The following is a 13,623-nucleotide window of genomic DNA, read 5'->3' on the forward strand; positions in this document are numbered from 1 at the left end:
CAGACAGTACATTGAGGCATACAGATATATAGAAACCTGTCTAAGGTGACATTGCTGGTCATTTATAACAGCAGCATAATTTGAAACCTGAAACCTGGACCATCATCCTTGGAAGGCTGAGACAGGAGGATTGAAGGTTCAACACCAACTTCAGCAACTTAGCAAGACTCTTGGCAACCTAGTGAGACCTTATTTCAATATAAAATATAAAATAGGGCCGAGGTGGGTAGCCTGAAGGTAAAATGTCTCTGGGTGCAACTAACACTTCCACAGAGGAAAAAAAAAGGGAAGAGAGAGAGAGAGAGAGAGAGAGAGAGAGAGAGAGAGAGAGAGAGAGAGAGAGAGAGAGAGGAGAATGAACACGAGTACACGAGTGCTGGACTATCTGCTCAGTTTTACTACCTATAAAACAAAGGTATAATCTACATCCAGCATTTCTGTGCTTAAATGGGATTGCATGAGCCTTGTAAATAAAAAATCATGCATGCAAAATAACTTGTTCTAAGGTGAACATACCATGAAGCCAGGTAGAAAAGGCGACATGTGCTTCTCACAAAGTGGGGTACAAGGCAGCACAAAGCAAAAGAAACTGTTTTTCCCAGGATCATGACTCTGTGTCCTTTCTCCAACCAAAAAAACAAAAACTCTCTTCTCACTTTTCTAGCATTCAGCATCACTCCTTGGATATACCAGAGCAGCTTTGTCTGCACAGGTGGCAAGAGGACTTTGGCATACGGTTGGGAGGGTAGGGAGGTGGAGGCTCAGTTTCACTTGGAAAAAGAACACTTTGGTTGGAGGGGAGACAATACAAGGCAAAAGAACCGGCAGTCTCAGCCCTCTCTCTTGATACAGACTCAGTGCTGGAGCTTGAGGCATCAGCTGGGTCAAGAACCATTAAATGGCTTCTTGACAGCCTTCCATATAGTCTGTCTCAGAGCTTGGGAGAGGATGAGCAGGTTTGTTGGAAAAATTCCCTCATTAGAATAATATCCAAATTGTGGCCAATAAAACGTTTTTAATCCCCAAGGAGGCAATACAGTACCACCTTATTAAAATGTCATTCCTCAGATGTTATAGCCTAATATGAAGTGAGGAATCCATCTGCCCTCACTTGATGACATACTTCTAACATTTTATATGGTGTCGTTAAGTATGTGTTAAGCACACGTGTGTGGGTGCACACACACACACACACACACACACACACAGAGTCTTTTCCTTTTCCTACCTAGAAACACTCATGAACATTTTGATGATATTAAATATGTATATCATTTTGTCCCACCTACAGACTGGTGAAATTGCATGGATATTTTATTTATATTCAAGGAAAATATGCATGATCTAAACAACATCAATCACTTGGAATATGCAATCACATATTTATGAGGGCAGATGTGATGTGCTTGACTTTAAAACATGTGGTTCAATGGAAAGTGTGGAGACAGGTTTTTGTTATTGTTTTATTCTTTGATTATTAATGTGAATTCTTAATCAAAATTTTACTGTTTAGAAGGTAATAGGCACAGAATAATTTGGTTGTGATGTTTTTAGATCATTTAGTCCTAATTTCATACGCTCTAATTGTTTGTTTTCCTAAATTTTCCACTCATATAGAGAATGCACAAACCATATTTCTCTATATATAAATATATTAATTTATTCGAGACTGATTAGAACCTACTAGATACCAAGCATTCCAATAAGTTAGAAGAAAGAAAGATAGGTGCCCTTTAGAAATTCTGTGTGTATGCTAAAGATGCGATGTTGAATATAATATGGTGATGTTTTGAAGTGGCTTTGGGGGAATGGAAAAGAGTAGTGAACTCACAACTATCTATCTATATAACCAGAGCTGCCCAAGAATAAAACTAAAAATAGAAGACTCCTGATGTCAACTTGGCAAAAGATATTGAATACAAGGTGTTACTAACAGTGAAAACAAGCAAACATTATAAAGCAAAGTAAAGCTTTATATGGCCAACATCTAGTTGCAATATACAAAGATGCTAGTCATAATATAAAGGAATACTTCTCTTGTACGAGGTACAGCAGAAGAAAAGCCAGAAATCAAGAACAATAAAGAACTGGTAAGCAATACTTTCTCAAATCTGAACTTGAAAACATTGCCATTCACTATACTTCTTACCAAATTTATGTTTCTGCAATATAAAATGTAAAAATTTAAAATAAAATAAAGTCTCCCTATGTAATGAGAATAATTTTTCATAACCTTCTCTGTGCTTCTCCCATTAATCAAAATCAACAGTTGTGAAGGTCTTGGAAAGTCATTTAGTTTGGTCTCTTATTTTATATCCAGAGACATGTAGGTACAGAAAATATCATAAGTTTATCCAGACTGTAGAACTAGGGAATTAAAAAAAATCAATACTAGACCTTAATTCTCCATCTATCACAACCCAGCAATATTACCCCATGTTGCCTATGTCAATGGATAGCCATCAGTAGTTATGTCCATCTCTGCAATGGATTTTCCTCCTTTCCTTCATTGTCTCTCTCCCAACTCTTTAAATTTTATACTTAATATAATTTTCCTCTCCAAATATCATGGCTTTGAGAAACTTAAGGTCTTTAAGGTCAGACTTGATCTACCCAAATGTGTCTACTCTCCAAGGTATACCTTTGCAACCACAACAGACACATAATGAAATTATTTTCCCAAATCTTAATAATACAAAATCTGACATGTCTGGTTGTCTCCCTACTATTTTGGTGAGTCATTCATGTTAACTTGTATTTTCTTTTAACTACCTGATATCTTTGTCCTCAACCCAGTAGCTTTTATGAAATCTCGTTTAAGTGCAACTACTAAAAATAAGTCTTATTTCCAAAAAGAAAGTGCAAGCATGAAAATTTGCTTTTGAGATTAAATAAATTACACATATTCAAAGTCTAAATGGATCTAGACATTCAGTTCTATTTTTCTTTTTTGTTAATGCTCAGAAAAGTCCATGTCCTTCATTCATGGAGTTGATTCATGTCAGCCATTGGCAGAGCTGGGATTCGAAGCAAATGCTTCTGCCTTCTTGACAATCTTAGTAATATTCTGGAGGAACTGAGGAACAACTCACTGTCAGGTACCATGCTTATATGCATTCTCACCCACTATCCTGTTTGCTCACAAACCCTTAAGCCAGTGGCATCTGCATTATTATTATAAAAAAACTAAAGAAATTTCATCCAAAGATGAAGTGAGACATAATACTGATAAAAGTTAAGTTTTGGTACTATATGTTGAACTTTATCATAAGCACTAGAAATAAAATTTGAAGCTGTGTCTAGGTTGATGTACAATTTTATGATAGTTTATAGACATGTTTTTTCATTAGTTTTGATAATAAAATCTGCCATTTTTAATGATTGCTCAAAATAAATTGTGGGAAGGGTATATATTTTAGTGTCAGGAAAATCCAAATTAGACTTTTTTATAATGTAGTAATTTAACAAACTGAGTGATAATCATAATTGTTATTATTCCCTTTTCTTGAAAGTAAATGAATTCTCAGGAACAGCATAACCTATATTAAATATGTAAGAGAAAAGAGAAAAATCTAAGTTCAGAAAACTCTTCAAAATTGTTTTTTTCTTCTCCAATTATGCCTACTTATTTTTCATCTGATGACAATGACTAGTACAATTTATGCAAAAATGATAAGCAACATCAGGAACAAAGAGTGGGTGTAGTAGAAAATCACATATGTATCTGCCAGTGAGTTAAAGATCAACACATATAATGAGAAGCTTATACAAAGCCTCCTAATCTATCTTACACAACTTTTGACTGTGAAATTTATAACAAGACATCCTAGTCCTTATGAATTCCAAACCCTCATTCTATAGAGGAAATAGAGGTCTGGAGATCAGTGACTTGCTATTTGCCTTGTAACAAAATAGAAATTTGTAGCCAGGATTTAGGATTTTGAGTGTAGGGGTTCTCATTTTGTTTTTTAGGCATTAAAACTCATCCCCACTAAGGACTTACCTTCTTTATTGATAAGGTTAGCCTTGATCATTAATGGACTATCAATAGCTCAGTTGTTATACTCACCTACTTATTTATTTGCATACTTGCTCACTTACTTAAAGCAACCCCATTCAGGTTCTATACTTTAAAAGCTCTTGGGAAAATCATTTCAGCACTTACAATGTACCCACCCTTTATTCATTATTGTTGCCTCCTCACCAGCAGGAAATACTTTGACTCTAATAAATGGAAGAAGACAAAGTCTAAGTCAAGGTGTAGATGCTTTCTGACCATATGAATGATGCTTTCAGAGTATGCACATAACTCAAACATGTTGTATTTAGTTTTGTTGGCATATCTGCTCATGTACACTGGCAAAAAGAGACAAATTTCAAGATATGAATGGATGTACTAATCAAATGGGTTCTGGTGCTGCCTGACTTAAATCCATTTATGAAAGAATTACTCAAAAGTATTCCAAAATATCTGAGAAGAGACGACATTACAGTATGGCAAATAATTCCAAGAATTAAATCAAGATCTGAATGATGTTGCTACAAATGTTCATGGATGTTCCTCACCATCACTATGAATTGATTTGTCCTTGGTAACCAGATACGCCAATGCTTGATTATTTTTATAGTGCTGGAGATTGAACACAGAGGCATTTTATCTCCAAGCTAAACTCTGAACCCTATTTCATGTTTTACTTTGAAACAGGGTCTCACTAAGTTGCTGAGGACTTTGTTAAGTTTCGAGGGCTGGCTTCCAACCTTCAGTTCCCTTTTCTCAGCCTCTCAAGTACTGGACTTACCAATGCTTGATTTTAAAAATGATTTTCAGAATATTTATGAACATTGGAAGATAAAGCCATTAAAAATAAGGTATTCATTTAAGAGAGATCTATTTTAAGGACTCTCTTTTCTATGTAAGTCCCACTCAATTTGAGGCTGGTGAAATCAATAACCTTTGATATCAATGAATTGGACACCCTTATAATAAATATACTTTGGGGAGCGGCCAGAACAGCCAAGCGGAGCGGCCAGAACAGCCGGAGCAGCCAGAGCCACAGCACGGATTGGATGGAGCAGAGGCGCGGAGTGGCCGGAGCCGCGGAGTGGAGCGGCTGGAGCGGCGGCGCGGAGTGGCCGGAGCCGCGGAGTGGAGCGGCCAGAGTAGCCGAGCAGAGCGGCCAGAACAGCCGGAGCGGAGTGGCCAGAACAGCCTGAGCAGCCAGAGTCGCGTCGCGGAACGGCCGGAGCGGCCGGAGTGGCCAGACCCGCGGTGCAGAGCAGCCAGAGCCGCGGCGCAGAGTGGCCGGATCGGCGCGGCCTACATCTCCCCTAGCAGCACCAGGCTCCAGAGAGGAGGGAGACTCAAAACAGAGCTCAAATCCAGAAAGGAGGTACTTTGGCCTCGCGGCCTAGGACGCAGAAGCAGCATCTTACTGCTGGCGGCAGCGGGAACATCTAAAGCTCCCAAGGGCCGGGCACAGCACAACTGGCAAGGACTCAGAGCGGAGTTCAAAACCAGAGAAGAAATACGCCGTGGCAGTGGTGCCAAATTGCCAGTGGCGGCAGCAGCGAATCCACCGAGTTCACTACAGCTCCATCAGCGCACTCAATAACCGTGAGTCAAATTGCGGCCCCTAGGGGAGAAATCCCAGTACTGCACTCCCAGGGACTTGCGCAGATAGTCTCCCTGGGTCGGAGATTTTAGCAGTGCAGCCCAGTGGGGGAGTGGCAGTGGCAGAGATATCATACCATAGTCACAACTCCCCACTGGAGAACGCCCAACTTGGCACTCCCCACGGTCTAAGCAGCCTTAATTGACTCCCTGGGTCTGAGACTTTGTGATACAACCCAGTTAAGGAGTAGTGGTGACTGAGATACCACAGACACGAGATCCAGAGCATCTTAAGTGAACTTGTAGTGACTCAGGGAAGAACCCAGAGAAGGCACAAACTTCCAAAATCATGGGAAAGAGAAATAACAATGGAGCAGTGAATGCCAACAACCCCACACCATCAGAATCTGATAACACAGAAACCCAAAGATCTCTAGAAGATCAAATTAGGAAAATAACTTTAGAAATAATAGAGGACTTTCGAAAAGAATTTAGAGAGAGTCAAAAAGAGATAAAGGATGCAATTAATGAAGTAAAGGCCTCAATTCAAAGTATAAACAACAGATTAGACCACATGGAGAATAGAATCTCGCTTCTTGAAGATGATCATTCTAAAAATGAACGCATAGTTTCTAATTTAGAAAAAAAAACCCGACAGCAGGAATAAGACATTGAAGAAATATGGGCCCATTTCAAGAGAGCTAACCTAAGAATAATTGGAATAGAGGAGGGAAAAGAAGGTGAAACCAGAGGGATCAACAATCTCTTCAAGGAAGTAATAGCAGAAAATTTTCCAAACATAGAGCAAGAGGTCGATACACAGGTTCAGGAAACTTATAGAACTCCCTTTAGACAAGATCAGAGAAGAGGATCCCCATGCCACATAATTGTCAAAATGACTAATGTGGAAGCCAAGGAGAGAATCTTAAAGGCAACAAAAACAAAAGGCCACGTGACATACAGAGGCAAACCAATTAGAATCACTCCAGACTTCCCAAACCAAGTTATGAAAGCCAGAAGGGCTTGGAGTAACATATTCCAAACTCTGAAAGAAAACAACTTCCAGCCAAAAATTTCCTACCCAGCAAAACTATCCATCAAATTAGATGGGGAAATAAGAAGCTTTCATGACAAACAGCAACTGAAGGAATTTATGTCTTCAAAACCAGCGCTAGAGAAAATACTCAAGGAGATTAACTGCAAAGAGGAAATGGGTAATACACGCCAGAACCAAAGAAACAAGAAGTCCCATCCAGCAGACAACTAAGCAAAGAAGAATAAACAGTATCTAAAACAGAAATAAGATCTTAACATGTTGGGAATTAAAAATTATCTCTCTATAATCACACTGAATGTAAACGGCCTCAACTCCCCAATAAAAAGACATAAAGTGGCAAAATGGATTAAAAGCCAGAATCCATCCATCTGCTGCTTACAAGAAACACACCTTACAAGTAAAGATAGGAACAAACTCAAGGTAAAGGGCTGGAGCAAGGTAATCCATGCTAATGGCACTCGAAGACAAGCAGGATTAGCAACTATGATATCAGACAAGTTAGACTTCAAATCCAAACTTATTAGAAGAGACAAAGAAGGTCACATCTTACTGGTAAAAGGAATAGTCCAGCAAGAGGAAATAACAATAATCAACATCTATGCCCCAAACATAGGGGCAGCTACTTTCATAAATCAAACTCTTTGTGATATGAAGTCACACATAAATCCCAACACAATAATACTGGGAGACTTCAACACACCTCTCACAATACTAGACCGATCGTCCAGACAAAGAGTCAGTAAAGATGTCTCAGAACTAAAGAACACCATTAACCAAATGGACCTGTTGGACACATATAGAATATTTCACCCAACTACAGCAGAGTTTACATTTTTCTCAGCTGCTCATGGAACCTTCTCCAAAATAGATCACATCCTGGGACACAAAATGAGCACTAGCAAATTTAAAAAATGTTACATACTTCCCTGTGTCATTTCAGACCATAATGGAATGAAACTAGAAATCAACTATAAGAAGACCCAGAGAAACAACATAAACATGTGGAGACTGAACACCACACTTCTGAATGAAGAATGGGTCATAGAAGATGTAAGAGGTGAAATCAAGAAATTTCTAGAAACAAATGAAAATAAAGAAACAACATATCAAAACCTCTGGGACACTTTGAAGGCAGTATTAAGAGGAAAATTTATAGCACTGAGTGCTCACATAAGAAAAATAGAAAATCTTCAAATAAATAGCCTTATGACACACCTCAAAGCCCTTGAAAAGCAGGAACAATTGAACCCCAAAGCCAGCAGAAGATGGGAAATTATTAAAATTAGAGCAGAAATTAATGAAATAGAGAATAAAAAAACAATACAGAAAATCAACAAAACCAAAAGCTGGTTTCTTGAAAAAATTAACAAGATTGATAAACCACTAGCCAACCTAACTAAAAAAAAGAGAGAATCAACCCAAATTATGAAGATAAGGGATGAAAAAGGAGACATTACTACTGACAGCGTAGAAATCCAGAGGATTATCAGAAACTACTTTGAAAAACTATACTCCAACAAAATGGAAAATCTGGAGGAAATCGACAACTTCCTAGATAAATACAACCTTCCTAAACTGAGTCAAGAAGATATAGAACACTTAAACCAACCAATAACAATCAAAGAGATTGAAATAGCAATAAAGAGCCTACCATCAAAGAAAAGCCCAGGACCAGATGGTTTCCCAAGTGAATTCTATAAAACCTTTATAGGTGAACTAATCCCAATACTACTCAAACTATTTCGGGAAATAGAAAAAACCGGGACTCTCCCAAATACATTCTATGAAGCCAACATCACACTAATACCCAAACCGAATAAAGACAGTTCAAGGAAGGAAAACTACAGGCCTATATCTCTGATGAACTTGGATGCAAAACTATTAAACAAAATACTAGCAACACGCATTCAAAACCACATCAAGAAAATCATTCACCATGACCAGGTAGGGTTCATCCCAGGGATGCAAGGCTGGTTCAATATACGAAAATCAATCCATGTAATTCATCATATAAACAGAATCAAAGACAAAAACCACATGATCATCTCAATAGATGCTGAAAAAGCATTTGATAAAATTCAACATCCATTTATGATAAAAACACTGCAGAGAATTGGAATAGAAGGAACATATCTCAACATTATTAAGGCAATCTACAATAAGCCCACTGCCAACATCATATTAAATGGGGAAAAACTTCAAGAATTCCCCCTAAAAACTGGAACGAGACAAGGATGTCCACTATCACCACTTCTCTTCAATATAGTACTAGAGACTCTAGCCAGAGCAATAAGGCAAGAAAAGGAAATCAAAGGAGTACAAATAGGAAAAGAAGAACTTAAGCTATCACTATTTGCAGATGACATGATACTATATTTAGAAAACCCAACAAACTCAAACAAAAGGCTTATAGAACTGATCAACAAATTCAGCAAAGTATCTGGATACAAAATCAATCTTAAAAAATCAGAAGCTTTCCTGTACACCAACCATAAATCCACTGAAAAAGAAATTCAGAAAACACTTCCACTCAGGATCTCCCACAAAAAAATAAAATACCTAGGAATAAACTTGACCAAGGAGGTAAAAGATCTCTACAAAGAAAATTATAAAACACTGAAAAAAGAAATCGAAGAAGATCTTAGAAGATGGAAAGACCTTCCATGTTCATGGATTGGCAGAATAAATATCATTAAAATGGCCATCCTCCCAAAAGTGATCTACAGATTTAATGCAATGCCCATTAAACTACCAAGATCATTCCTCACAGACATAGAAAAATCAGTCCTTAAATTTATCTGGAATAACAAAAAGCCCAGAATAGCCAAGGTAGTTCTCAGCAACAAAAACCACGCAGGAGGAATCACAATACCTGACTTTAAACTATACTACAAAGCCATTGTAATAAAAACAGCATGGTACTGGCAAAAGAACAGATATATAGACCAGTGGAGCAGAATAGAAGACCCAGAAACAAGTCCACACACTTTCAGCCAATTGATTTTTGACAAAGAGGCCAAAAACATACACTGGAAAAAAGATAGCCTCTTCAACAAATGGTGTTGGCAAAACTGGTTAACCATATGCAGAAAATTGGATGTTAATCCCACTTTTTCACCCTGTACAAAAGTCAACTCACGATGGATCAAAGACTTGGAAATTAAACCAGAGACTTTGAAGCTCCTTGAAGAGGGCATAGGTCCAACACTACAACACATAGGCACAGACAAACATTTCCTCAACAAGACCCCAAAGGCACAGCAAATTAAAAGGAGAATCAATACATGGGATTGCATGAAACTGAAGAACTTCTGTTCAGCAAAGGAAACTATCAAGAATCTCAATCGAGAGCCAACAGAATGGGAGAAAATTTTTGCCACCTACACCACTGATAGAGGACTAATATCTAGAATATACAGAGAACTCAAGAAACTCAACACTAAGAAAACAAAACATCCAATAACAAAATGGGCAAATGAACTAAATAGACACTTCACAAAAGAAGAAATTCAAATGGCCAATAAATGCATGAAAAAATGCTCAACATCACTGGCAATCAGAGAGATGCAAATCAAATCTACCCTGAGATTTCACCTAACTCCAACTAGAATGGCCATCATTCAAAACACAAACAACAACAGATGCTGGCGAGGATGTGGAGAAGTGGGAACTCTAAGACATTGTTGGTGGGATTGCAAATTAGTGCAACCACTTTGGAAAACAGTATGGATAATCCTCAGAAGAATGGGAACAAATCTACCATTTGATCCAGCAATACCACTGTTGGGTATCTACCCAAAAGAAAAGAAACCAAACTACCAAACTAATCCATGTGTATCTATGTTCATAGCTGCACAATTCACCATAGCCAAACTATGGAACCAGCCAAGATGTCCATCAACAGACAAATGGATTACAAAACTCTGGGATATGTACACAATGGAATTTTACTCAGCCATCAAAAAAAACTCAATTACATCATTTTCAGGGAAATGGATGGAACTGGAGGACATTATGCTAAGTGAGATTAGTCAGGCACAAAAAATAAGAAATCAGATGCTTTCCCTAATATGTGAGAGTTAGGGAGAAATGGGTCATAGGAGGAACTCTTGGAAGAGGATCAGTAACTTTTAACTCTGTTTACATTGTCTTTGGATATACAATATTTTTTTTATTTTTTAGGGAGTTTATTTACCCTTCTGTTGCCTATGCCATTGAAATCATATCCAAGAAATCACTTCCAATTTCAATGTTGTGAGGTTTTATGACCCAGATTTTCTTCTAAAAGCTTATAGTATTAAGATTTATATTTAGGTCTTTTATCTATTTTGAATTAATATTTGTATATGTGTTAAGTAAGGGTCCAATTTTATTCTTTTCCATGTAATTATTATTTTTCAACAATATTTAGTTAAAAGACTAGTATTTCCTCCACCAAAAATTCATGGAAACCTTGTCAAAAATAACTAGACAATGTATGGAAGAATTTATCTCTAGGCTTTTATTTAGCTCCAATGGTTTATATATCTGCCTTTAGAACAGTACTACACTGTTTCAATTATTGTAGCTTTATATGGTTTGAAATCAGAAAATATACATCTTCTAGCTTTGTTCTTCTTTGAGATTGTTTTGGGTATCTAGAGTCCATATTCCATATCAGGATAGATTTTTCCTGAAAAATAAATAAATAAATGTATAATAGTTTTACCTAAAAAAAAAAAAGAAAGAAAAAAATATTCTCTGGTAAGAAAGAAAGCAAAAAGAAATATTGAAATGTTATCTTTAAGGCATCAAGAGTTTGGTACCAGACAAATGAAACTGTTATGTGAGATTATCAATGTTAATATTGTATAAATTGCTATAATACTAGATGTCAACCACTAAGCCAAGCATGGGAAGGAGGGATGGGGAGGGAATGGGGTGGGGATCGGGTAGGGGCTAACTGGGCAATATGCGCATGTATGTCTACAAAAGTATTTTCTTTTTTCCACTATAATGTATGAATACATTGCACCAATAAAAAAATAAATTAAAAAAATAATAATAATAAATATACTTTGAAGATAATCAGCCACCAAAGACTACACATACTTTAAGACATGAAAAAAAAAATATTTCGGGTGGCGACTGAGAAAAGCAGTGTTTATGAGTCCTGCTAAAACTCGATCTCTATTGCCACAAAATCAGCACTTTTCATAACCAGAAAACACTATCAGCAGAGAAATAAAAAATGTAAACACAAGGGACAGAGAAAAAAAGAGTAGAAGAACAACCAGAGAACAGAAAAGAAATCAAGCCCACAATGCGGCGGTGGAGCCGCTCTGGCACCATCTTCCCTCATAGCACCAGGTTCCAGAGAGGAAAGGTAAACAAGGAGCTGAAGTGAGAAACTGCATGTGGATCATTCGGGTATAATTTAGCAGTTCTTTCAGCAAAAAGAATGCCAAAAACTCCCAGTGGCCAAGCTCATCACGCCTTCCAGGGACTCAAAACGGAGTTCAAAACCAGAAAAGAAATACACCAGCCTCACAGGCGAAGGTGTGGCAGCGGTGCCATATTGCCAGCAGAGACAGCGAGTTCACCACACCCCGCAATAGCTCCTGATCAACACGCACAATAACAGTGAGTGACATTGTGGCCCCTAAAGGAGAAATCCCTCTACTGCACTCCCAGAGACTTGCACAGCTTTGATAATCTCCTTGGGTCTGAGATTTTGCAGTCCAACCCAGTGAAGGAGTAGCAGTGACAGAGATACCACACCCTAGTCGCAGCTCCCCATGGGAAAATGCCCAGCCTGGCACCCCCACGGTCTTGCGCAGCCTTGATTACCTCCCTGGGTCTGAGACTTTGAGATACAACCCAGTAAAGGAGTAGTGGCAGCTGAGATTACCACAGACTTGAGATTTAGAGCACCCTCAGTGAAGTCGTAGTGACCCAGGAAAGGCACAAACTTCTGAAATCATGGGAAAGAGGAACAACAATAGAGCAATGAATGCCCACAATCCCATATTATCAGAACCTGATAACATAGAAATTCAGATATGTCCAAAAGATCAAATCAGGAATATAACTGTAGAAATAATCTAGGACCTTTTAAAAGAATTTAGAGAGAGTCTAAAAGAAATAAAGGATGAAATCATTGAGGTAAAGGGCTCAATTCGAAGTATAAACAATCAATTAGACCACATGGAGAATAGAATCTTGCTCCTAGAAGATAATCACTCCAAAAACGAATGCATAATTTATAACTTAGAAAAAAAAATTAGACAGCAGGAATCTGACATTGAAGAAATCTGGGCCCATTATAAGAGAGCTTACCTAAGAATAATTGGAATAGAGGAGGGAAAAGAAGGCAAAACCAAAGGGCTCAATAATCTCTTCAAAGAAATAATAGCAGGAAAATTTTCCAAACATAGAGCAAGAGGTCGATACACAGGTCCAGGAAATTTATAGAACTCCATTTAGACAGGATCAGAGAAGAGGTTCCCCACACACCGCATAATTGTCAAAATGACTAATGTGGAAGCCAAGCAGAATCTTAAAGGCAACAAAAACAAAAGGCTAAGTGACATTCAGAGGCAAACCAATTAGAATCACTCCAGACTTCCCAAACCAAGTCATGAGAGCCAGAAGGGCTTGGAGTAACATATTCTAAACTCTGAAAGAAAACAACTTCCTGCTAAAAATTTCCTAACCAGCAATACTTTCTATCAAATTAGATGGGGAAATAAAAAGCTTCCATGACAAACAGAAGCCGAAGGAATTGATGTCTTCAAGAGCAGCGCTAGAGAAAATACTCAAAGAGATTAACTACAAAGAAGAAATAGGTAATACACAGCAGAGAAACAAGATTTTCCATCCAGCAGACAACTAAGCAAAGAAGAATAAACAGTATTTTAAATAGAAATAAAATCTTAAATTGTTAGGAATTAATCACACTGAATGTAAATGGCCT

The sequence above is a fragment of the Muscardinus avellanarius genome, assembly GCF_963383645.1.
Source record: "Muscardinus avellanarius genome assembly, chromosome: 15".
Lineage (NCBI taxonomy): Eukaryota > Metazoa > Chordata > Mammalia > Rodentia > Gliridae > Muscardinus > Muscardinus avellanarius.